The following is a 24,345-nucleotide window of genomic DNA, read 5'->3' as shown; positions in this document are numbered from 1 at the left end:
CAGCGCACTCACCTCTAATGGAGCTCAATGTATTATTCCGCCAGCAAGCAGCGTCACTAACTCTGCGTCCCGCATACTATGGAGGACTGCGCTAAGGTTTGGACGTGACGCAGAAGTAAGGGACGGTTTACCGACGCACTCCTTGCCTACACAGCCTTTCTTCAGTTCTGAGTATCGGGCAGCACTGGGACGTCGCCATGTAGCCCGTAACACTGCCAACGCGATGTTCACCATGCAAGTTTACATGGCAAGCCTGAAAACCGGACCAGATGAGCTGGGTCCCTGGTTAAGCGTGCTGCAGATACGATGGGTCCCAGGCTTCGCAGAGCATTTTGTGCAACACGTCCATAACAAGGTAGGCCCTGAAATGTAACGGTATTTGTTCAGCACAGTGATATGTGTTTGTCGGGTGTGTCTCTGTATTCATTCAGTCCCCCGGTACGATATAACCGTCGGCGGGTTTGTGCACTGTGGGTTTTCGTGGCTTAACTGAATGTATCGACTGCATCGATAGCGTTGTTACCAGCAATATGAGCTTAGAACGCTCCGGATTGAATAAACGTGTGGGCGACAGAAATGGCGAGCTGTCCGGGCTCTTTTACGCACTACTGGACTGTGTGATTGAATCCGTGAGTCGTTCCGTCCTTTCAGACGTTCAGTCGTACTTAAGGCTTGGAGGGCCGCCGTGGCTCTGCGGGAGGAGAACGTGAGCTGCTTAGGAAAGGGGCTTCCATGTAAATGAATTCCCCGCGTGGCCGGGCGCGGTGGGCTGCCGATACGTCATGGCCATACCGCGATAGATCTGAAGTAGATCGTATTACAAATCAGCCTGTAATACCCGCGAGCTCCTAAATCAATCGTTTCCATGGTGATTCGGCAGAATGCGTGATGACCCGGTTGATAACGATATGAGAACCACCCGGCACCGTGTTGTCGTGACAGCGGCTTACGGCGCGATAGGCCGCGAGGAGCACTTGCGAAAACAATCGGCAAAACGTCGTGGCGTTCTCTCATCATTTCGTGAGCGATCTGCTGTGTCACGTAGATAAACCATCCCCTGTGAAACTACAAATGCGGCCATGACGACTACATATGGAGCTGCTGGGAGAAGACGGGCCTTTCCTTCCTAAAAATCGATAGCTGTGCCTAAAAGCGTAGCTGTGTTTGCTAATTATCATAAATTAGCATGCAGTTAAAACAAGAGATGTAAAGCACACCGCCTTAGTATTCTTGGAGCGGGCGAGATCGTTTTGCCTGATAGACACGTCATATGGTAATTTACAATTTCGGGTAAGATAGATTCGGACAATTACATAAAGGTCCGCGGCCAGGTCAACTACGCCACTCCTCTTGTGGTACCTATAGCCACAGTTCGATTTATCATAAAAATTTAATCAAACTCTTCAAGGAGAATAGGTCACGGGCAAGGTCAGTGGTATCGCCTTTATGGCGCGTAACAACTTTGGGAAATAATTTGCGCTAATGTCGTTCCAGCAATCGGAACTTCAGCACCTTGGACGGGGTCAAGCCGAAAGTCGTAAACTACACCCATAAAGCATAGAGCGGAACAAATGTAGCAAAACCAGCCGTCATAACGATGCACCTCAACAGTTGACATCTAACACCAATTTTCATTCGGAAGATTTACGATAAAAGGTTAGGGATAACGTGTAGCATGAAAACTCCAGCGCTATTTGTACGGTAGCTCTTGTGTCTTGGGCAGGTGGAACGCCCCCATTTGGCGCCCCACCTCCTCACACCCCCTCCGGTTAGTATACCCCGCGAAGAATAACTATTGCCAGGTGTGGGGATAAGTGCTGCCATAAATAACGTTCTCCGTCCGTAAAATGACCGTAAATCGCTTATAAGAATAATGCCCAATCTTCTCGTCCAAATCCAATCTACCCTGCACCTGACCAGCGATGCTGAGTTATGAGAATTTCATATTCCATGCAGACATTTGATCTCTTTTCCAATGCACATAAAGGTTTGTGAATAGGGATTCAAAAACCGCGGTAGATTAGCCAAGTACTTCTGCAGTACAATTTGGGTCAACGGTTGTAGACTTCCTCTGCTGCGAACGGAAATGTTTCTACAGAACAGCTGTAAACTTTTATTTCCGTGCAGAGTGATTTTATGGCCTACACTAGAGCACGCTTAAATGTCTATGTGAGACGTTCACACGCCCACTTTAAAGCACGCAGAGGCACCAGTGGAGGGAGTGCTGTACGTACGTGTTTTGTAATCTCCAAGCAGATTCTGTGGGGCGGCCAATTGTTACAAGAGGCCAATGGATACAGTCAGCAAATACAGACTCCTCCACTGCACGAAATCATGTCTTTAAGCACATCTTAAACATGCGTAAAGATGCGTTAACACGTAAAGGAAGAAACGGAACCTTTACACGTATTTTAAGGAGTGCTTAGATAATGTATTTTCTTGCTGTGCTCTTGGCCCACAGAACCTGCTTAAGGAATACGTGCTTTTTGCATTGATTACGGTAACAGTAAACGGGAAAGCTTTTCTTAACGATGGCCGTGAAACATTCGCAAAAAATCTTATCATTCCCACTGCTGATTTCCTTCCGCTTGGCATTAGTGTGCATACTTTTATTTCTGATCACCACCTTCCCTTCTCAGTTTCATCATGCGAGCTATCGAACCAACGGGTTTTCGCAGAAAGCAAACTATCGTTTTTAATCAAGACGCAGTTCCATCTAAATAAAATCAATGCGATTGTAGTTAAACTATCAGTCTGGAACGAAGAGAGAGGAAGGTCCAATAAGACCCTGTTTCGGATGGCTGGGATATTCAACTGTATATGAGATCTCTAGAGTCCGAAATACACTCGCTAGTTACACAAGGTGTTATGGTAATACAGTGTGCTACAAATATGATCAGTGCAGACAGTTTTTTTATGGTTCATAGGCATTTTTCAACATTGACAGAAAAACACCTAAATATTATAAAATGGTAATATGTTTCTCATACGTACAAAGACTTGATTGATAACATGTAATTGAATATGGATTATTACTTGTTCAATTACCCTTCAGGGGAAGCAGTTTTATTCAGGTTAATTAAATTTAGATCGTTGTACCTGATAGCACTGGCTGCATATTTCATACTATTCATTCGTTAATTGGGTTATACATTTCAAGAATGCTATACATTCCTGCATAATTTCTAACTGCGATGATCAGATTTGTAAATATGAGGTTGCGCTATACATAATAAGAACCTATTCTATCGTTTTAGACCTGCTTGTGAAGATATGTTGACAAATACATGTCTATGTGAACCTGGGGAATGAACTGTGACACTATCATAATAGACCGAGCCTGGGTGAAATATGTCGCTCCGGCAGCATGTTGATTTGAATGCGCCGCAGCGTCTCGGGTCGCCCTGTGCTCCTTTGGGAACTACGCCCACTGTGTGTTTAAGAATAGTAGATGTGGCTACAATCGATCTCTCGTGATTTCATTTGGAATGTCCCGGTTATGAAGTGTGATTTAGGTCATCGTGTCCACAAATCGGGTGCCTTTTTTGTTCCTCCTTTCATCCACGGAATATCTTTAACTCCAGTATCTGATGATCACATTATCTGGCACATGGGAGCTACCCCTGTCCATCGATTTCGTAACATATATTTTAGATGCTTTCTTTGTCACGTAGGTAAAGAACCAGAAATATAGTATTTGCTTTCAGAGTATTTGTCTCCTCAGTGCATAAAATCCCATGTCTAAGCGTAATTTAAAGCGTACTTAAAGTCTCCGTTTCATCATTTACACTGACATAAAACCTTTACACGTACTTTAAGGTATGTTGGAATATCGAATTTCATGCAGTACCTATCTCTTTTTTTCTAAATTGTTGGTTTCTGCTGAGCACAACGTTCTAAAACAATGATATGAAAATTTGATAAAACTTGCTGTTTTACAAATTTTAGAAATTAGCGTCTGTGCCAAATCAAGTCAAATTGTGGCAGATCAAATATCACGGGAATAACGATAAATAAAATTCGGTGTTTCTGAGAAACAACATCTCCTGCAGAAGAAACCAGAAACGACGGTGCGCATTGACATCAATTAAAACTGTATTGTTGTTTTTCGACTGTCAGTTAGAAAACCGATGTAGATCTGAGTCATATTTCTTCCCAGGACTCATGCTTTGATTAAAAAAAATAATGTTCAGTCAAAAATAGACTTGTCAACTGCCATTGATAGAGAACCTGGCAGTGTGTAAACACGTGACCACCTGAAAGGGAATTACCAGAAATTTCATTTCCTGGTGTCAGATGATGGGATCTATAGAAAGGTGTTCTGGAGCAATTGATTGATTAATGTGTTGGTAATTAAATCGTTACTTCAATCAAATCCCACTTTCTCTGGCGCTACGTCTCGATCGAGTTATTAGAAATGCCTTGGAACGTGTTACTGTATAATGGAAAACGTAATCAGGTCTCCTGGAACGTTAGAAAACGTCTTTTTCTTCCCGGAAAACTAGAAATGTGTAGGAGATGCGGGATATGATGCTAAGGAAACTCATGCAAGTGCGAATAAAAAGCTTGGCAAAAGACATTTTTTGTCAATTTACGGTATATATTTGCACATCCCTTGTCTTGCAGTTGCTTTGTACGATTTACAGTATGGTCGAAAACTTATTTTTGAAACGGACGAAAATTCATGCGCGCGTGGTTGTCAACCATGTAATAAATTCAACATGGCCTATGTTGTAATCCTAACTTAATTTGTTGCATCTAAATATATAACTTTCTAATGTCACTATACATTAGGACAAGGAGAAAAAACACTACATACTTCTTATTTCACTACATTCACTGTAGAATTCGTGTATGTATAAACATATTGGTAAAACCTGACACACTGAAGTGCAGGCCGGAACGTTTTCTGTGTAATGTGGGTCGTCACGCTTCGCACCACGCCCTCCAAAAAAGATATTCGATAAAAGCGAAAGCTTATTGATTTGGTTATTAAGGGGAGGTCTGCCACGGACAGAGGTCAATTTTAAATAAACTCGCGGCGAAAGGTCGAAAGTAACCACCGGGAGCTGTCTCAAACTTTCAGCGTCTACTTTAAACGAAATTATGAACTTTTTGATATTTTTGATATGTCCATTACATGAACATGATATTCCCCACAGACAATGATCTAAGTTTGAACTATACTGACAACAATAACCGCTGAAGCTTTTTTTAGTTTGAACACAAGTTATGACGTAAAGAGTAAATGACACTGACCACGCCTATCTTTATTAACTCTTTGATGTTATGACAGCGCCTTTACTTATTGATATAGAAAATTTGAATGTAATCCTTCATTTTTCAGACCTTCCTTCTGCGGATATTGCTGCCTAGCCTCTACCAGGCTACGAGAAGCGGCATGAAAGAGTAAATAAGACAGAAAGTGTGCATGGCGGTGGAGTTGGTCCACTAAGAAAACTGGGACCAACTCCCCTGGCAAATTTATATATTTGGCCAATTTCTACTCTTTCCAGTCGCTTCCCGAAGCCTGGCAGAGGCTAGTTGCTACCTACCCTATATGATGTTTCAGTGGAACAGTCCTGAACCCATTTTTTGTAAAGGGAAATCACGTTCTATGAAAACGACCAAATTATCTTCTTGCTCCATCTTCGTAAGTGTCCTTTAGTAATGGCGGCCATATTTCTTCATGACAGAGGCGTCCGTCCAGCTCCTGCATTATTTAGGCATGTATCGACAACAGCAGGTACATAAACCAGATAAGTAACTCCAAATTTGGTTACGACGGTTTTATCGGCCATTCATGGTTATTACTGCAGCCCGTGGGACTGATCAATTTGTTCACGACTTCCTCGGGACTATTCTATTTAAGAATTTCAACGGGGGCCAAAAAATCTTGAATTATATTACACTTTATCTTTCCTACAGACGTCAAAAATTTTGACGTACAATGTCATGGATTTGACTCCACCGCATTGTTTTAGTGGACCGGTCCTCTTCTTCTTTACTTCCATTATATCCCATTGCAATATTAATTGGAATATTCCCTAGTGTTCCCTGTGTTAGTCACAGCGACAATAGGTATTAGCACAGGCATGAGTTGTTTGATTGGACAAAAATTGTATCAAAATGATATACAGCACCATTAACGATATGTCATGGCTTTAGAGTGACACATCGTATGACTCAAGTGTAGACAGTGACTCTAGCCGAGTCTACTATTATCTCAAATTCCTTTACACGAATTCTGTTATCGTAAGTAATATAGCTTCAAATACGGACATGAGTATCTGGATATGTCACTTATTAATGGTATACTGATATGCCTTTTTTGCAGATTTTTGATATCCCATTGCTTGCATTATTACCTTATACGTCACCTGTAGGATGCCGCCTCCGCAGAGATGTGTTGAGTAGACCCTGTAAGAAGTAAGGTAGAGGCTGATGCAATAATCTCTCATTCTTGAAAGGTGCATATTATCAATTTTCATCATCTTTTCATAATGATGGTTCCAGTTCAACTGCCTTTTCAATAACATTTGATTACGGCAACCGTTCGTATGTTGCGATTACTTGTAAATGTCAACGTTTATTTTTGTTCGTTTTGGCTTATCAGTCGCCCTGTGTGTGTGTGTGTGTGCATTACAGGAAACATAAGAAATTCTCGAATATTGAGTTATAACAAAATTGACGCCTTTTGGACTTATGTCGATTACATGGACACAGAATACAAATATTCCTAATTTCCAATCGCTATATGCATCATCAGTTACTCATTGGCAATGGAGAATGACTTCATGCTAATCTAGATAATACTAACCCATCTAAAGACATGGATCGCCATTTCTTTTATTATGAAATTTGTTCAAAGCTTGCCAACATCACATAATGTCCTTGCCAACACACAATGAGAAGAATAAATTTCTTTGACTAGAGGATCGTCAGAGCCATCATATCTTCACAAGCTATCAGATTTAGCGGGCTGTATGCTTTCTGGTGCATTTTATCATTGCGGTAATATCGATGACTTGAGTATAGTAAAACTGCAATAGTCGTAAAAAGGATATAAGCTTTGCGTACGGGGCTACCATTGGTGTGAGATGCCCGCTGATATTGCCGCGATTTGGACGTCTCTGCGCCAGTCTCATCCGTGACAAATTGGTTCGAACCATGAACGTATATTGTGGTGAAAGGCAAATGGATTGTCGTATATCGGTGTGAAAATATATTGGTTTTCAGTCGAAGAAACGCAAGGAGGAAGCTCACCACATGAGAACATAAAGAACTAGATGAACGTCGCCGCCTTTTTCCCACTGAGGATAAAATTATTTGATAAAAAATGACGAAAAATAATGCCTCATTTTACATTCAAAATAACAGCAATAGTACAAAGACGCTGCACTGAAGTTGACCAATTTATTTTGCGAGCCCCACTTAATAATAAACATATATAAGTACAAAAAGACTGGTGTGTCAAACGAATCCCTACCCATTAAGGAATTATCAATTCAAGTACAAGAAGATAAATGCCTTTAATATCTTTCCCACGGAAAGATTCCCAGTCGAGTCGAGCTAGAAGCGATGGGTCTGTTAAATGGAAGTTTGCGTAAGTAATATGAATTTAAAATTGTCATCATGAGAATGCCTCCTTGTGGGTAGAGACACACAAACAATAGGCGAGTTGTTGAAATTCTTTAAAAGCATGGCGTTGACCGATCCAACCTAAAGTATTATTATGACCTTCATCGGCAAAAAACATGCATCAGTTAGTCGTGCGCGGCCCTGAGTAACTGGTCCATGTTTAGAATTGGCCTACTTTGCGATAATGAAAACGCCATTTCACTTCCAATCCACTTTGATGTTGAATACATACTCATTTTGTACTTCCAGCCCTAATATCTCCTAATCTACCTGTATGTCCTGACAGCTTCAGTGTCTGCTGCCCGTTAAATTGCTCTCATTTTTTGTAAGCAATGCCGGCAAGCGCCTAAATAGCGATGCCTTTTACGTATTTAGGAAGTGCGGCTATTGTGGCAGTGGAATGACCATTGTGAATTTCAATTCGTCCCGATAAATTATATTCGATACTGTGTGAAAAGGTCACTTTTGTTGATTTTTGTATGTAAATTAGCGTTGAAGTTAGGACAGGTCTATGTATTGTTTGTTATGTGCATGATTGTGTAAAAGCTTCTCATGAATATATGAAATAGGATTAGGATTTTTTGACATAATTTAACTGCCAGCTAGCTACGAAAATTCAAATGTGACCAACCCAAGAAAGAAAGAGTGTGGACCACAGTACTGCAGTCGAGTTTTTTCGAGCCAAGTCAACGTCCAATATAGAAATACATATTATTATTGACAACTTTGCTTTAGACTCCTTTGTAGGCGTTGCAGAGTGGTTGGCGTTTTTCTTTTTTGGGGTGGGGGCGGGGGGGGGGGCAAGTTTTCTGACCGCAAGTAGATCGCACACGATAGAACTCTGGTCGCCATCCCTAGTATGCCTTCCCTGGCCATACCGACCGCTCCCGGAACGCCTGCAAAAGAGGCTCGCTTTGCTTGCAGGAGCTTTCAAAGCCACAACCTTATAATGGAACTTATTCCATCTAGGCTAATGACTCTGGTAATATCATCATGTTAACCGTAAAAAACTTCACAGAAAATGTGCGAACTGTTATCCCCTCCAACAAAATGGAAAAGTATTATCAGAAGCATAACCGCTGATTCTTCCTCGTTCGTCCCGTTAGTGAATAGGTTCTCCTATTTGTTTTCTGGTAACTGAATACGCTGTATACATCCTTGACTCACCCCGTTCCTTATCCTGAAGGTATTCGTATCAACATTAGTGTATTGATCTAACGAAGGGCGGCTTAACGTTCGTAATGTACCCCTCTAAAAGTGGCAGTTAGTAGCGCATACTTGGCTTGTAGTAGTCCTCCAGTGAGTGGACCGGCATGCAAAATCACAAAATTCAATACACACTTGGCATTTTTATGGAGTTGATCTAAGTCCACAGAGCAAAATTGTCTGTATCGTCAAACACAGCTTCTCTGACTATGAAAATGTACGTATGAATAGGAATGGTTACATAGCGATAATGTTACAGGCAAAATTGAAATTAAGTTAGGAGATACATACCTATGTAGGAATTACAGGTAAAATTGACATCAATCTAGGACATAAGTACCTATTTTGGAATTCTAATTTAAAAAAAATTCAAATGGCTCACACATGGTCAGCAGTGTTTCGTTATAGAAAACACTTCATCATTTCTTATCAGTTGCTATGTAACCTCCATGGAAAGATGAATGGCCTGTGCTGTGTTTCCTCGTGACTTCTTGATGCCCTGGATCCTTGCACGGCGCTCCTTGGCGCTTGTGACACGTTTTAGGCCACCGAACTCTTCCGCCGGGAAAATTGTCTCATTCCCAGCCAACTACCCGTGACATTCTGCCGTGCCCTTGAGAGCGAGTTGTACCATTGGTGTCGTTGGTTACTTTCGTGCCTGGTAGTACAATGTGCAACTAGTTTTTCTACCTGTTTCTGTATAGATTTTGTAGGACGGGGAGTGGTTGCTTGCCTTTCTCCAAACCACGTTAAGGCCAAACGCGTACTTGTTCCAGAATTGATATGGAGGAAGCTATTTCATGTTTTTGATCGATTACTATGCTACCGATTGTTATTACACCAAAGGTAAAATCATTAACTTTGCTCAAGTCTATTTAAATCGAAGCTTGCATTCTACCTTTGTAATTACACTTGGTCTCCCACTGGGTTATTAAAGGAGACCTGAAATGCTATTACAAACTAATAATTTTTCAATTCCGCGATTCTATATTAGTGGGGATACCTTGTTAGCTGCATATGTGCTTCAGTTCACAGGGCGCCAAGAAACTGTTTGTAACAAGAAAGGCGTATAAACAGGAGGTGTCAATGTGCTTACCTTTAAATATATATATGCACTGCAACACTAATGGGGTGCTAATAAAACAAACAAGGAAACAAACAGACAATCAAACGCCGCATTCCCCCTGGCCCTGCAGTTTGGATAAATGACAAGGACAATGACAATGAACTTTATTGCATATTAAAGTTAGATAACTGAAGTTAGGAGAAAGAATTACTAGATTACTATATCTACAAGGTTAGAACTGGAAGACTCAGAGCTATGAATTTACACATGCCATGATTACGTTACTGTGATTACAGACACAACATTGTACATATTCATGGACAGAAATATAAGTAAATGTATCGACATTGTAGATTCCTAATAGAACAAATAGAGACCCTTAACCCTTACTTATAAGCTATTTATTTATCTATTCTATCTCAAGATGGCTTGGTAGCCGCATTCAGCTTGCGGTATCTGCTTTCCAAGGAGCCCAGTATACTACAAGACATGGTCAAACAGAGGGAAACAACATACAGTTAACATAAAAAGACAAAGTCCAATGCGTCAAAACAGAGTCATTGTCCCAAAATCAAGGTCCTAGCCGTTCAACAGCTCCAGAAGTTGTCCCCTCTGGGTGGGTGGGAGAAGGTAGGCTTACGGGAGGTGTGGCGCCTATTTCCGTCGGTAATGGTGCGCGGAGGAAAGGTAATAAGCTTCCCGGCAGGACGCTGACACGCACGGCGAGAAATCCTCCATCGCGATCTGTCGCGTAGAATGGCTTCTGAAAAAATTTTCTGTACACCTGATAAGCCTGGTTATTAATTTACCGCTCTATGCCGTATCAATGTTAAGTTGTTTTTTTTTAATGTAGAAAGAAGATAATGAAATCACATGGGATTTGCATAGCTGTTGCAGTAATTATGCTTGGGAGATTTCATGATAAAACACAATTACCTGTACATGCCGACATAGCTAACACAGCTGTGCGGGTGTTAACTTATTAACGTGTTAATATTCGTGAGGTGTTAGTTAAAGGTTGAGCTGCTTGCGATCCTAAAAAACGCCCGGCGGTGTTGCATCCCTAAAGCATATTTTGTGATATCTATTTTTATATTTGCATACCTATATTGGCTTGCCAATGGTGCGTACCACTAGGCTATCAAATCATTAAGAATGACATGCAAATATTAGAAATGTCACGTACGTTCACAGACCCGGGGTAATCGGTAGGGTACAGCAGTTGAATTGGAAGCATGGCTGTAGGAAGAACCCCACACACGCTCGAAGGTCCATCTAAATGTCCAAGATTTCTAAAGGCGGACTGATTCTGTTCTGATGCAATTATCTTGGGGGCCATTACATAACAGATGTACTCAATCTTTCTCTTTCTTCCCATATGATATTGTCCAAAACCGTCTTTCCTTTGAAATCTTCGTAAAAATATTTCAGACGGTTCCATTTAACCCAGTTGCTGCAATCCTGGTTGAAAGCCACACCTTTTAGCTCAGTGTAGAACTTTTCCTCGCTAAATTATACATGCAGGGGAGCCAGGCATCAGTGTTGACCCGGTCATAAATTCCGTCTCCACACACCAATATGCCATGAATTACGGTCACACTATGCTCTCTGTATGACCTACATTACAGGTGATGCCCGTTATTACCAGAGAGGGTCTGGCAGATTTATGTCTACATTATCCTATCTGCGATGCTCTAAACGATGCTCTGCAACCCGATGTCTTCACAATGGCCACTTTAGACAGGAGGGCCGGCTATTGTCCCTTTAATGTTAAGGGTGCCCTGTTCTAAGACACCGTAAATGGCCTGCAGAGGCGAGTGCGTGCAGGGGGTTCCGGTCAAATGACCATATGGTGGGGCGTTTAAATGACGAAGTGGTCATTCCGATGTCGGCTCCATTGTGAAGAAAATCCTCAGAGGTGCCATGAAAAGCTGATGGACCCTGATAAGCCGGCGTTTGCACGGCGTCACCGCGGGCCATTAGACGATCCCAACCGGCGATATCGACACTCTGCCACCGAGACACAAGACGGAGAAATCACGCCTTTACTTTTCAATTAACACCAGGATGGATGTCCGAGAAAGAAAACCCGTTAGATCTCCCAGAAGTGGCAGCGACAATGTAATCCTGGTTTTCAATCAGCACCCGCGAGCAACGAGAACATAGATTTTCCAAGAGATTGAAAAGACTGATCAATACTACAAGCGCTTGACCTTTGCAAGTTTCTCGGTGTAATGGTAAATGTATCGCACTTCTACTTAGTGATCCCCTATCACCACAATACAGGGCATTTGTAGAACACTGTTTGCAATCAGATCAGAAGATTGGGGTGTTATTGCCTGTAGAAAGTTTGAATGAACTTTGTAAACTTGACGCTACGCAGTGTTAGAAATACCCACCTGCAGTCTGCACTTTGTAGAGACATTTTCAATATTGCAGAGGATGAATTAAGCCACCTGCAATTTTGCGGACAGAACAAAAATCAGGCTGGGGTTTGCAATGTAGTTGGTATGATATTGTTCGAGAGCTTTGTGTTCACTAATGACTCTAAAGATATGTCATAAGCGCCCCACCCCCTTTGTAGGAACAAATCTGTTCATGTTTTCAAATTTTAAGGTGGCAAAAGCTTGGTAAATTCCAAGATCTTGGAACAGATTGTGGAACCGTGCTAAAATATAATGTTTCTTTAGATTAGACTAAAATTCACCCTTTTGCTAAATTTTAATTGACTTTTTGCATCGCCCCGGCAGTTCTTCAAAACTAACAGCTAAATGTCGAAGGGGGCATGAACAAACCAGAATTGTACCTAAGCTAACGTTAGCAGTGCGCAAGATAACAGCACCTTTTGAGGGTCGCCATTTTGCTGCTGGCGCATAGCGTTACTGATCGAACGTACATGTAAGCTATGCCTGGAGAATATTCAATCCATCTGAGGAAATAGCAACCCTTAAGCTTCTTTTAGGAGCTCCTTTTTATGAGAAAAAGCTATTGTTTTTGGAATGAATAATATCATCGGTGCTGTGTTTGATTTGTGACACGCATCGAGTTATCTAACATTTACATATTGTCTTAGCGTCGGCGCCGGAACACTTATACGTGCCCCCCCCCCAACGCTAAGCTATGAGATTCATGACACGGGTGGGACTAACTACGTGTAAACATGGCCATCCCGGCATGTTGAGAGCTGCGTCTCAATTTCTCATAGCTAACACTAACGTGATTCTGGCCGCTCCCGTCCTGACGCGAGAAGATGGATCTACTCTCGCGAGAACTAAAAATAGAGACGTGTTAGCGAGAAACTGCGGGATTTGGCCTAGGGCTGTGCTTATAAGGTTAGTCGGGTCAGTGAATGTGTAACAGGCTGTGATTTAGGAAGGAAGGTGGGTCATTATCTTATTTCCTTTGTTTGACAGTCATTACTGTGACCAGACTTTCAAATTAAGTTAGTTTTTTCTTACTGTATACACTGTATTTCTTGGCAAGATACCTCTCTTTTAGCAAAGTATAACCAAGGAGGTTTAGTTATTTATTATTAAACCCCCTTGGTATAACCATGTATCTCCGTGGTATGACATAAGGTGTCGAAAAGACGCCTCTGAAAAAATATTCATGTATATGGTTTTTGCAAGGCAACATTAGCATTATCCTTGTCAAATAACATATATTATTGCAGTGATTATATCCACGATAGTGCGTGTGTGTGTGCACTGAAAAAATACACTGTTTACGCACACCTTAAAGCAAATTGCGTATAGTTCCGTTTCTTCCTTTGTGCATACATTTACGCATATTTTAAGGTTTGCTTCTCAAAGTTAGGATTTCGTGCACTGGTGGGCCCCACTAATTACCGGCATAATCAGAATCTGTTGTGGGCTTCCAGCCACATGTACGCTAAACATTATGCACATTTCTGGATGGCGCATGGGCATATACCGTGGTACTTCCCAGCCAATGGCTTCCCTAATGGCGAATTGCGTTGGATATTCTAAATAATGCCTGTAATATCGAGCAGCTCTGTCTTTGTTCTCCTAAGGCAGACCCACATCACATATCCCCCGGCATTCAACATAGAATTCTGCATGGTGGCAAAGAAGGTTTTCAACCAATGTCTCCGTAGATTTTTTTTTTTGTTTCTTCGTAATCCTGTTGGTGTAATGGAGCTCCTAAGCAATACAGGCAGCCGGGGTTGATTTTATGAAGCACCCCCTTGATACCCCCTAATAGGTTCTCGAGAGAGAATTAACAGAACGAAGATCCCCTGGTGATGATTAAGCGGTTGTAGCCTAAGCAGTTTGCCTATATACGACGTCGACGATTTCTAAAAAGATCAGCTTTGGGGGATTCCATTTCCTGTTTAACCTCCGGCTATTGAAGCTTGAAATGCGGTCCTAAAATAACTTCTGCTTACTGTTGGTAGTTCTGAACAGAAGTGAGATCGTAAACAGAGATAACCGAAGCTTAGGTATGTTTTACTGTTGTTCTAGCCCATTTCACGACTATAATGAGGTCTTGTTTTGTATATTTCCCTCGTCTTTCTCAGCTTTCGTGGTGACAGAGTAATCCCCTTGCTTGTGCTAGCGGAATTGTGCGAGAATGATACCAATGGCAGCAATTTGCATAGCCATATTGATTCTGTTCATACTCTCTGTTTCCGTGTAATACCGCCAGCGACCCAAGAGACCCAGCCATGCTCCTGCAGGGTAATGTATAAGTTGCAAGGTGCAGAAGTAATGAAGCTATGTGGTATTTATAGCACCTTTGGGGATGTGTACAGCTGTAATGTGGCACAGGGTATAGATCACCGAGCCTTGTTGGCAAGAGGAAGATGCTTAATGTGTGCCAAGGCAGTTTGCGTCAACGCCATTATGGCTTCAAAGGTGCCAACTTACATTTCAGGAAGTCTCATTTGTACGCGGTTGAAAAAGGTCTTTTAAGGTAAATCACAAATTTTCGTTGTATTGGAGGCAATGGTAGGATGGTGTGATGAAGTAATATGCAAAATGTTGAATTTTAAACAACAATTTTACTACAGCAATCAGTTCTCATATTATATAATTCATTCATTAATCCTTTGTTTCAGGTATGAGAACCCATCAAACGTTACATATCAAAAAAATACATGCTTATATCTACACAAAAGGACATGAAAACAAACCTATGTTAAATAAACTAAAAGTCAAACATAGGTGTTGCAGAAGAACGAGGTTCTGTAGAAGATGTCTGTTTTCAGCAGCAAGCACCAGATCAATGTATTGAAGAGCTCAAATCCGTGCCCCACTGTTTGATACACAACGGGCGGCTACGGGCAACTTGGATGCTGAGTTCGAAGACTATATGTTGTCCGGATGGTCAACTGTACCTGTCTATTTATAAGGCATTAGTTCCATTCAATGCTTCTTTTGTTCGATCGTTTTATTCGCATCGCTTGTAGCCGGTCATACTGTTGGCAGCCCTGCCGTTCTGGTATCGACAATCGCTTCCAGCGCAGATATCCAGCAGATTCTGGCGGGTGGGGGTGATCATCAGTCCCGGTATCAGCAACATCTCGGCACGTCAGGCGTGACCTCCAGTGCTGACCCATCTTGCCTGATGACAACCTCTGTACGATTGTGATATCAGTCAACATTCATCAACGTGACACAATCAGGGCAGTCAGTCGGGTCTGGAATAAAAGAAATCGGTCACATCGTCTTCATCGTTAGCTAGAATCGTGTTGAAACTTCTGTAGATGTATTGCGACAAGCCAGCTTCTTAAATTCTCCATCTGTCATACAATTATCATATTTACTGGGACTGTCCAAAATGAAGAAAAAAAAAGTTTTCACAAATGTCTAAGCTGCCAGAAGCTATATATCATATTTCGGAATTATTGGACCAGACGTCAGCACATTTGAATATTCAACTTATTTTATATTGCTTGTAGTATTGTGTATACATGAGCTGCTGGAATAGGCCAAGGTGCTTGAGGTCATCCATGGTTGAAACGATTTTGTGCGTGTACATTTGTGTAACTAGTATCAGATCAGCAAATGGATACTGTGTTAACCACAGCTGCTGATGACGGCCATAAAAGCACCCGATCGTTCTTTTACTGCCATGCCAGATGCGTTATTGGGACAAATCTGGGACATCCAGTGATTTGTATGGAATAAAAACACAACCCCCTTACGGGGATACAAATGAAAATTCAATTTTGTAGATACCAGCATGGAATATTACAATCAGTTTCATACATCATAATACTAGAATTCTCAATGCTACATCTCCGAAAGATGTTGTATTAATAGAATGAGTGGAATAGATACTAACGATAACTTTAGACAGGTATCCGTCCACCTGTAGCAAATCGGTCCGAGGTGCCGACCGAAAAGTCGTAATTTCTCTAATCAATATATAGAATGACTCCATTGGAACACATCTGTGGAGTCTGGCTTATTCCCTTGAGGCTGATCAGACATACAGTTAATAATGGTGATTTCAAAATCCCTGCCAGAACCCTCTTTTATTCTAATTAATGTATACTTATGTATAACATATGGATGTGCCGTTATTCTGTGAAGTGTGAAGTCAACACTGGGTCAAAAAGATTCTGACTCTGCCCCTGTTGTGTTAGAACAAAAGTTTGAACTTTACACATGCAACACAGATGAACTTTTATGATAAATAGAAGCACGGCTTCAATCAATGATGTCAGATTGTGAAAAGTGTCAGAAGGTTTTGTTTGTTTCTGTCTCCTATCGTAATTGTTCGCTTTTATGCATGTACGTGAAACTCATTTGCATATAGGTGACAGCACAAATACGGCACTGACCGGGATACATTTGTCAGAGCGGCATGTGGGGTGTAAACTGAGGCAGTGTACCGCGGCCTGGGCCTATCCATAACGCTTCAATGAATCCCACCGTATTGTGCGACATGCGTCATTTGGCGCAATTGGGATGACAGGGATCAGTGGTTACTGAAGTAGGGCAAATCACGAATTGCGCGATATTGGTTCAAAGTTGCACCGATATATCAACTGTAACAGGTGAAAAGAGATGGGATGTCCTACATCCATTTGTCTGTCAAAAGATTGCCCTGTAGGTCAACATTACGTTGTTTTGACAAATCATCTGCGGTAAATGGAGTTTGGGGCCATGCGTTTGTAAGATATGGTTACGATATAATATGTTACATGGCCAATATGGGTCAATGGATATCCATGGTAGAGTAAGAACAGTGTCCTTCAGATACACAACGGTTCAAAGGAATTTTTATACTTCAACATCAATATTTGAAAACAAAAACATAAAACTGTGATTCAATACATAAAATGTGGGCGGAAAGATATAAGATGTGTTGGCAGAGGATGTAATATTGCAGTAATACTAGTAACTGAGAATGCGACAATTTTTGTGTAATCAGGTAAAACATATGCTTGACCTTTGCAAAGGTCATACGTGCCCCCCTCCCCCATCTACCACATATCGCGCATAGAACTCGTGAAAGGTTCGACGATAGCTTCTTCTATATATTTATACGTATAATTGGATAATAACTGCTTTGAAACATTCGTCAAATTACTCAAGAAGCTAGTTTATAAACGAGACAATGCTACGAACGTGAACATGGTTTCTCATCGTTGAAGACCAGGGCAAAGGTTAACATTGCCCGCCTGATGACCCTAGAGTGTCGCATGTTGGATGATGACACTATACCAATGGTATCGCCTCGTTTAGTGTAAAAGACCAAATGTATTTTGTTTTATAGTTAATATCTGATACAATTCAATTGGTATTTTTGTCAACGTCGTTCAAATGAATAATATAGCAAAACCATATTGCATATATTGTCGTGAATTAATTAATGATGAGTCGTCTGATGACGCATTTCAGCCAGATAACTCGAGATCTATTACAGACCCATGAATCAGCTATGATAAGATGTCATTGAAATCAGGGCTTGAGTGACCACTGTTGCTTATTACAAAGTGAGCGGTATCTTCTCCACCCAACGAGGGATATATTTGGTGTAAGTATGCAGATTACACATAGTGCTCGATAATATAACAACTCATTCTTTCACCAATACATCTGTACAACAAGGCAGACGTTGATGTTTTGTGTCATAAATTTATATGATATTCATACATTTTTTTTGCAGTTTTGCGTACAGTATTGTTTGTAACAGGACGATTAGAGCAATATTTTTGTTGTGGATTTATTGCAATGGGCATAATGAACTACATTGACAAAATGAATATTGGAACGTTAGTCCTGGACTACATAACTGTTTCACCAGGAAATGCCTTATTTCTGATATTTATCTCCTAGTGAAAGGAATCCAAATCAATTGAAAAAAGCTGAAAATCGGCATATCCGTCCTCTGTAGCTCTCAACTATCTATCAAACATGACAGGAAGCTTTATTCGCTATATCCCACTCCCACAATGTGCACAAGTTCAGAAGGATAATGAGGCAAAAGACGTAACTACAACTTGCACAGAACCCCATCGGGATGCTAAACTGTATCCTCCTCTATTCCAATATGTTCTTATCTTAAGCTGTAATCACGATGGAATATTTCCAATTTCCAGGAAGGTACATCCCACTTGAGGAGGAATCCAAGGCTAGGATGGCGTTTGTTATCTCTTCAAGCCTTAATTTCCCCGGCGATGACTTTAAGGAGATGAATCGCCTTGAAGCCTTTGCGATGAAATTGCTCCAGATAAGGGACCTGAGACGTGACATTGAATCCGCCCCGTCTATTCTTCCTCAGAGCCAACAGAGATACCGCTGACTAAGCCTCATTACTACGCTGTCATATAGTGCAGGATAACATGACCGCGGGTCTTACACTCAATTAGAATTTGATGGCAGCTATACCAGGGGATGTATTACGTGGAATTGGGAGAAAGACTGGGCTCAGAATTAAATGTGTGCTTGTGTGTCTTGTGACGATGTTATGTCGTGTTCTAAATCAGAACCAGGCAGGAGAAAAACACACAACCATGCCTCATGTTTTGAATCTATGCACCATTCGCCAATCGTGTTACGTGACCTGGGTTGACAGAGAACAATAATTCACTCCTTGTGTGACAATCTATGCGGCTAGATGAGTCCCACTGGATAGGCGTGGCTGTTTTAACGATGGAAATATTTGAAGCCACACACTCGTAAAGAATTCATATTCATGATCCTCGTGCAGGTGCTTCAGGTGGCATTATAAAGATATGTCGAATCATTTTCGTGGCTATCTTGGTGTAAGTGACTTCCATGGTGTCGGCCGACTACTTCTGATGTTAGTTGATCCAGGAGTGGTGTACGTCACTGTTTGTTCTCAGTCTTTTCTCTGCGTTGTTTTGATTTGTAATTGCGATGATTTCCTTGCCTGCTAAAGACAGATGATATTCCTTTACTTCAAAGAGAAGCTTTATCATTAAATCATTTCAACTTCACCATCCATCATTCTCACCAGTATCCTTAACCTTAGTAGTGTTAGGCAGTTGGCAGTTGTTATTGTAATGATAAAGCTAGCTCATGGTGTCACGGCAAAATCAATTTTTAAGTTGTGATAACAGTAAAATTTATAGTCTAGATAGATGTCATGGATCGTAAGAAACGACACGGCTTCCTACAATAATAAGGAGTGTTCTAGCATAAAAGTTCACCTGAATTCATGATAAACTCAAAGAAATCTGACACAGAAATGTTTGACCGAATCACTTGTCGATCGGTCTTCATACGCTTTCTGACCCAAGTGCAGTAGACACGTGATTTTTCTCACGTACGACGTCAGCATTGGGTTAAAGTTCGTCGGAAGTCGGTACCGCCCCCTGTTCCGGTTGAGAGAATGTTGGTGTGCCCTGATGTAGATGCCAGTATTCTGATTCATTATGTATACACCTTGAAACGACGTTGCTCGAAGGTCTTTTGAAAAACATTGCTTTGAGCGCGGGTAGGTGAACTGGTCGCCCCGCGTTGCTGATAGGGCTGGGTAATATCAGTAGGTAATTGACAGTAAAAGTAATGACTCGTATAGACACTGCTTGTCACCTTAACAGTCCTGGCAAATTTCTTTTTGGAAGGCCAAGGGCGCTAGAATGACGCTCGAGGTAGCGTCCAGGGAGGAATATTGCTTTCACAGCCTTGCCTGTACCAATTAGGCAGCGCAGGTTACTTTTATATTTTCCGTTCCCTTCTGCCTACTTTCATTTGGCTTCGTCCCTCGTCACGATATCACCTAATCTTATCTTTAACAATGCTGCAGGGTCGCATCAGGTGGAGGGGTAGAACCAAGTGCATACCAAGTTGAAGATGGATTTTACTTTGTCATGAATGCTCTGGATAACTGTGTTACACAACAAGTTATCCACATTTCTCAAATCAAGTACAACAAATTTCAAGAGACTCGATGCTACAGACAAGCTGTGTTGTTAGTAAAAGTACTGAAATTCACGATGGTCCTCACTTGATTGTGATACTACGTTAAAGACTTACTTATGCTAGCAATAATCAGGACTTTAAGATTTATTATGTGCTAATACACTGTGTTCAATATTTGTTGCCACACATTGTACCATGTACAATTGTCGTTTAATAAAGTTCTTGTGTTAGAAATTTGTTGAGCGATTTTTTAAGCACACACTTGAACCAAACAATACCAATAAAGAATCGCGTGATGACTAATGCAGCTGAATTCCCACTTTAGCATTTGCTGCACAGCAGGTTATCAGAATGTGCCTCTACGGTCGAGGACATCTATATCCAACGTTGCCGTTAAGATATAAAGGGAACGGAGTATTGTGTACGTATTCCCACAGCGCCTTGTGTCATTGCTATGTCATTGATGTATCAAACAAACACTGCTGAGAAATGAATCCGCCATCTCCATCAGTCTGTAGACATCCAGACTAGCTGCTAAGACTGGAATTGGTTTTACATCATCCTCTCTTCATGGCAGCCAATCTAAGAGAAACTTTTGTTGTTCTACATTTGTTTTTTTTCTTCTTCATCAAATTTGTTTCCTATACGAAAAAGGCAAAATAAAATTGAAGCTCACGGAGCAACGTATCTTAAACCGCAGGCAATATAGCATTATGTTTCCCGATGCCTTTCTATCCATAGAAATTGCTTGTTGCATGTACTAAGGGCATTGTTGGTACGTAAATTTGTAATGTTTTTGAAAAACTACGTTACAGACAAACCTTTAAACTATTTGTTTGACATTTTTGTTACTTGAACTTTTTACTTGCCCTCTACTTGTCATTGGGAATAAAAAATGCAAACACATAAAACACTTGCATGAAGATTACCTGTCTACACATATTAACCTTGATAGTATATAAAACCAATGACCTGCTCCGTTGGCTTGTTCGCTTCCAATATCAATTGAGCGCGATCTGCAATGGAGGAAGACATCGCATTAAAGTAGCGCGGTCAAGAACAAAGCATTCACTTGAGCTTGCACGGAAAGGAGTATAGTCGTGTTTTATCTCGGGTTTAGGAGTCACTAGATTCAATCGGCCTTTTGTGTGATTTTATGACGCTCCAATAAGTAGTGTCCAGTCACTATTCTGTAAATGGCTTGATATTGATGTATCGGCATGCACTAGGCTCGAACAACTCTTATAATTTAATTCCCGTCCTGTTGTTGCGAACCGGGCGCCATTACCGATTCTTCACACGGCACAGCTCGGCGCTCGCGGCTGCTTCAGTCGCCTAGGCTAGAAATCAATCGGCAGAATGTGACCGCGTCCACGCCCGCCCCATATCTCGGCGTAGCAGCCGCGCAGGAAGGCTGCTTTATCTGGTGTTCCGGTTCTCCTGGGCCGCAGAATGGTTCAGAAGCCGTACTCACCCTAATGCGGTAAGTGTTTCGCTTTGCACACAATGCACGGCGACAATGTGCTCTCCGTGTACTCTTCTGGTAAGATACCTGCCGCTGCCTTGGCATCATCATGCATTCCTATGGGTTACAGGCAAGGAATCATTCCAACTCTGGGTTTAACCTTAAACAGCTTAGCGCCAAGAAGGACATATGGACACGGCAGATTTTGCATGTACTCTACACGGACGCTTACTAGATAGACTCGACCTGCACATTGCAGCAGTGTCCCCTTCATTTCAGTACCTGGTCTACATATGCATCCCACGGTACATAACGTCGTCATTGATGTGTTCAGCCATTTCCTTTTGAAGTTATGGTGTATATTTTTGTCATAATTGGTGTGGGACTAGGGGAATCGAATGAAGCTAAGTCCCCCGGGACCTCGGGCGAGGAAGACGCATTCTTCACCGCTCTTGGCTGGGTGAAAATTTATTGTTATTACCGAGAGAATCTGGCTGCGATTATTAGCAATATTGGCCGTCCTGAGGGGACGTGGAGACAATGAAGTTATAGTGAAGATTGTTTTTGTTTGGAAATGCATACCTCTCTTGCGGGTTGAACAGCTTATTTTTGACGCTTGGATGAACTACCATGGTCCGTGCACAATCCTTACTCTGATTGATTTGTTGCACGTCGCAAACGGAACCTTCACGTTACCTATCTATAATAGGACCAACATGAATCCCACTCAGAAAAGAATATTTTTCCGGAGCTTTCGTTTCCAGCTCTTATGTACTTCTGATTCATCCTAGTTCACATTGCTATCTTATTCAGAAATGAACGGTGGATGTTAAAGCAAAAATCGTGCGATACTGCACTTCAAAATGAGGCGACGTCAGGGGCTTAGGTTGTAAATGTGGGCTTGCTTCTTGCATATAAGCAACATTGCTGCGGCTGCATTCCATCTCGAGATAAGCGCAGCTCCGGTACAAAAAGGCAGAGCGGGCGTCGTGTCATATGTACGATAATGAGATCTGACGGAGGTTTTGATAGGAACCAACAAAATGTGCAGTAGGATAGTCTCTGGGCGGAAGGAGTTGTAAGCGATTTTTAAATCAAATTCACGAAATGGCCTTTTGCCATTTGAGCATTCCCTGCCGCCGCCGCCTGCATTAGTTGGACTCCGAGCTGTCATGTTTATGGAGAAATATAGTGCTTCTGTAGTCATTCATTTCCCTGGGTGCTTTATGGCATTACAGGAATAATGTAGCGAGAAGAACGTGTGAGTGCAGGGCTGCCATTAGACTGCGGAGGGTAGGACTAGATTCATTTCTCATTTTCCCGCTCATTCGTTTTAGACACAGTGTTTAAAGTATAGACCATTAGAACGTCGTCTTGGTACCTGGAATAGCCGTATCTTGGGTGCGTTTGCTAACTTGTAAGGTGATTTGTTTACAGAAAGATTTTTGTTTCGAAATAGAGATAAGGCAAATGCCAGTCGAATGAGTTATATTGGGAAACGTTCATCCTAACACAATTAGGCCATACAGGTATCTATCATGGTTAAGCTATTTGGTCTAAAGGTAGTTATTTTAATTCTGTCTGGCGAAATGACATGTTTATTTTACGAGTATCTAGAACATCTTCATTTACGAAATATTGGTTGCACAAGAAGGTAAGAAGTTATTTTCTTATCATATACAATGCTTGGTAATCATATTGTGGTACGAATGTTCTAGCTCTTGCTACAAGGATATCCAATATAGTTAACAAGTGCAGTGTAAACGTTATCTGTTCATTGCCGAGATTTAAGTTACATGCTTTATTTATTTATTTATTCCCATACATTAATCACTGCTATAGTGAAATTTGCCACTAAGTTCTGTTTTCCTTTAATCACCAAATCGCACCATTAGAAAAATCAATACATCCATATTCATTTCCCTTTAATAACACTACTTAATTAACATAATTAGGCAGGTGTGTACGGAGCGTTTGTTTACCTTTGATTTGGACTGGGCTCATATGTTCAAAGTTAGTATTTTTGGAACATACACCACCCGCGTATTCCTGTCCCGTTTTTAGGTAGTGTATATAGCAGTCATTACACTTCAGGATGATGCATATAGCACCTGTATAACTGCCATTCACGGTGAGATGGCCGCCGTCTCCGAACTGAAAGCCTGTAAATGCGTCTTCCAGCTTTCTTGTGACACTAAGTGGTGCTCCAAAGCACGATTATCGCCACGGTAATACGGAAACTTAGTGATTTCGCGCTAAATAAATGCAGACAACCGCTGGAAAAATGCACGCCTACGGGGGAAATTGCGAGGACGAGGCGATCCGCAGCTTGTTGATAACGGGCTCGGCGTCTTTCTAACGGCTCCACAGATTAGCCTGGGAAGGGGTTGCTATAGCAACTATCGGGAGGTATGTTGGTCTATCAGTGAGAGCGAGCAGGTGAGGATTGGAGGGTTAAAGGTGTACTTTCTGCAGGTGAGCAGGGGTTACATTAATCAGATTTTCTTTGCTATTCATTCAGCAAGGGTTATACTTAGATGATCTTGATTGAAGTTTCCCTACGGGGAATTTTTTTATTTAGATCTTAGAGGCTGTAAAATATA

At 41.5% G+C, this 24,345-nt stretch overlaps 1 protein-coding gene across 6 annotated transcripts in view; it reads left to right on the top strand.

The window, feature by feature from the left end:
* Positions 1–24,345, top strand: part of LOC109486208 (hemicentin-1-like) — a 112,579-nt gene that overhangs the window by 49,643 nt on the left and 38,591 nt on the right. The window contains exon 1 of one of the 6 annotated variants that reach the window (XM_019789917.1): positions 228–355. The exons of the other annotated variants lie outside the window; for them this stretch is intronic. The gene's annotated coding sequence lies outside the window, so the exon portion shown is untranslated. Of the gene's footprint in view, positions 1–227; positions 356–24,345 lie in introns of those variants that run through there. 6 annotated transcript variants of the gene reach the window in all.

The sequence above is a fragment of the Branchiostoma belcheri genome, unplaced genomic scaffold (genome assembly GCF_001625305.1).
Source record: "Branchiostoma belcheri isolate BF01 breed outbred unplaced genomic scaffold, Haploidv18h27 scaffold8, whole genome shotgun sequence".
Taxonomy (NCBI): domain Eukaryota; kingdom Metazoa; phylum Chordata; class Leptocardii; order Amphioxiformes; family Branchiostomatidae; genus Branchiostoma; species Branchiostoma belcheri.
The sequence above is the reverse complement of the archived record's forward strand: the minus strand, read 5'-3'. Positions and strand labels throughout refer to the sequence as shown.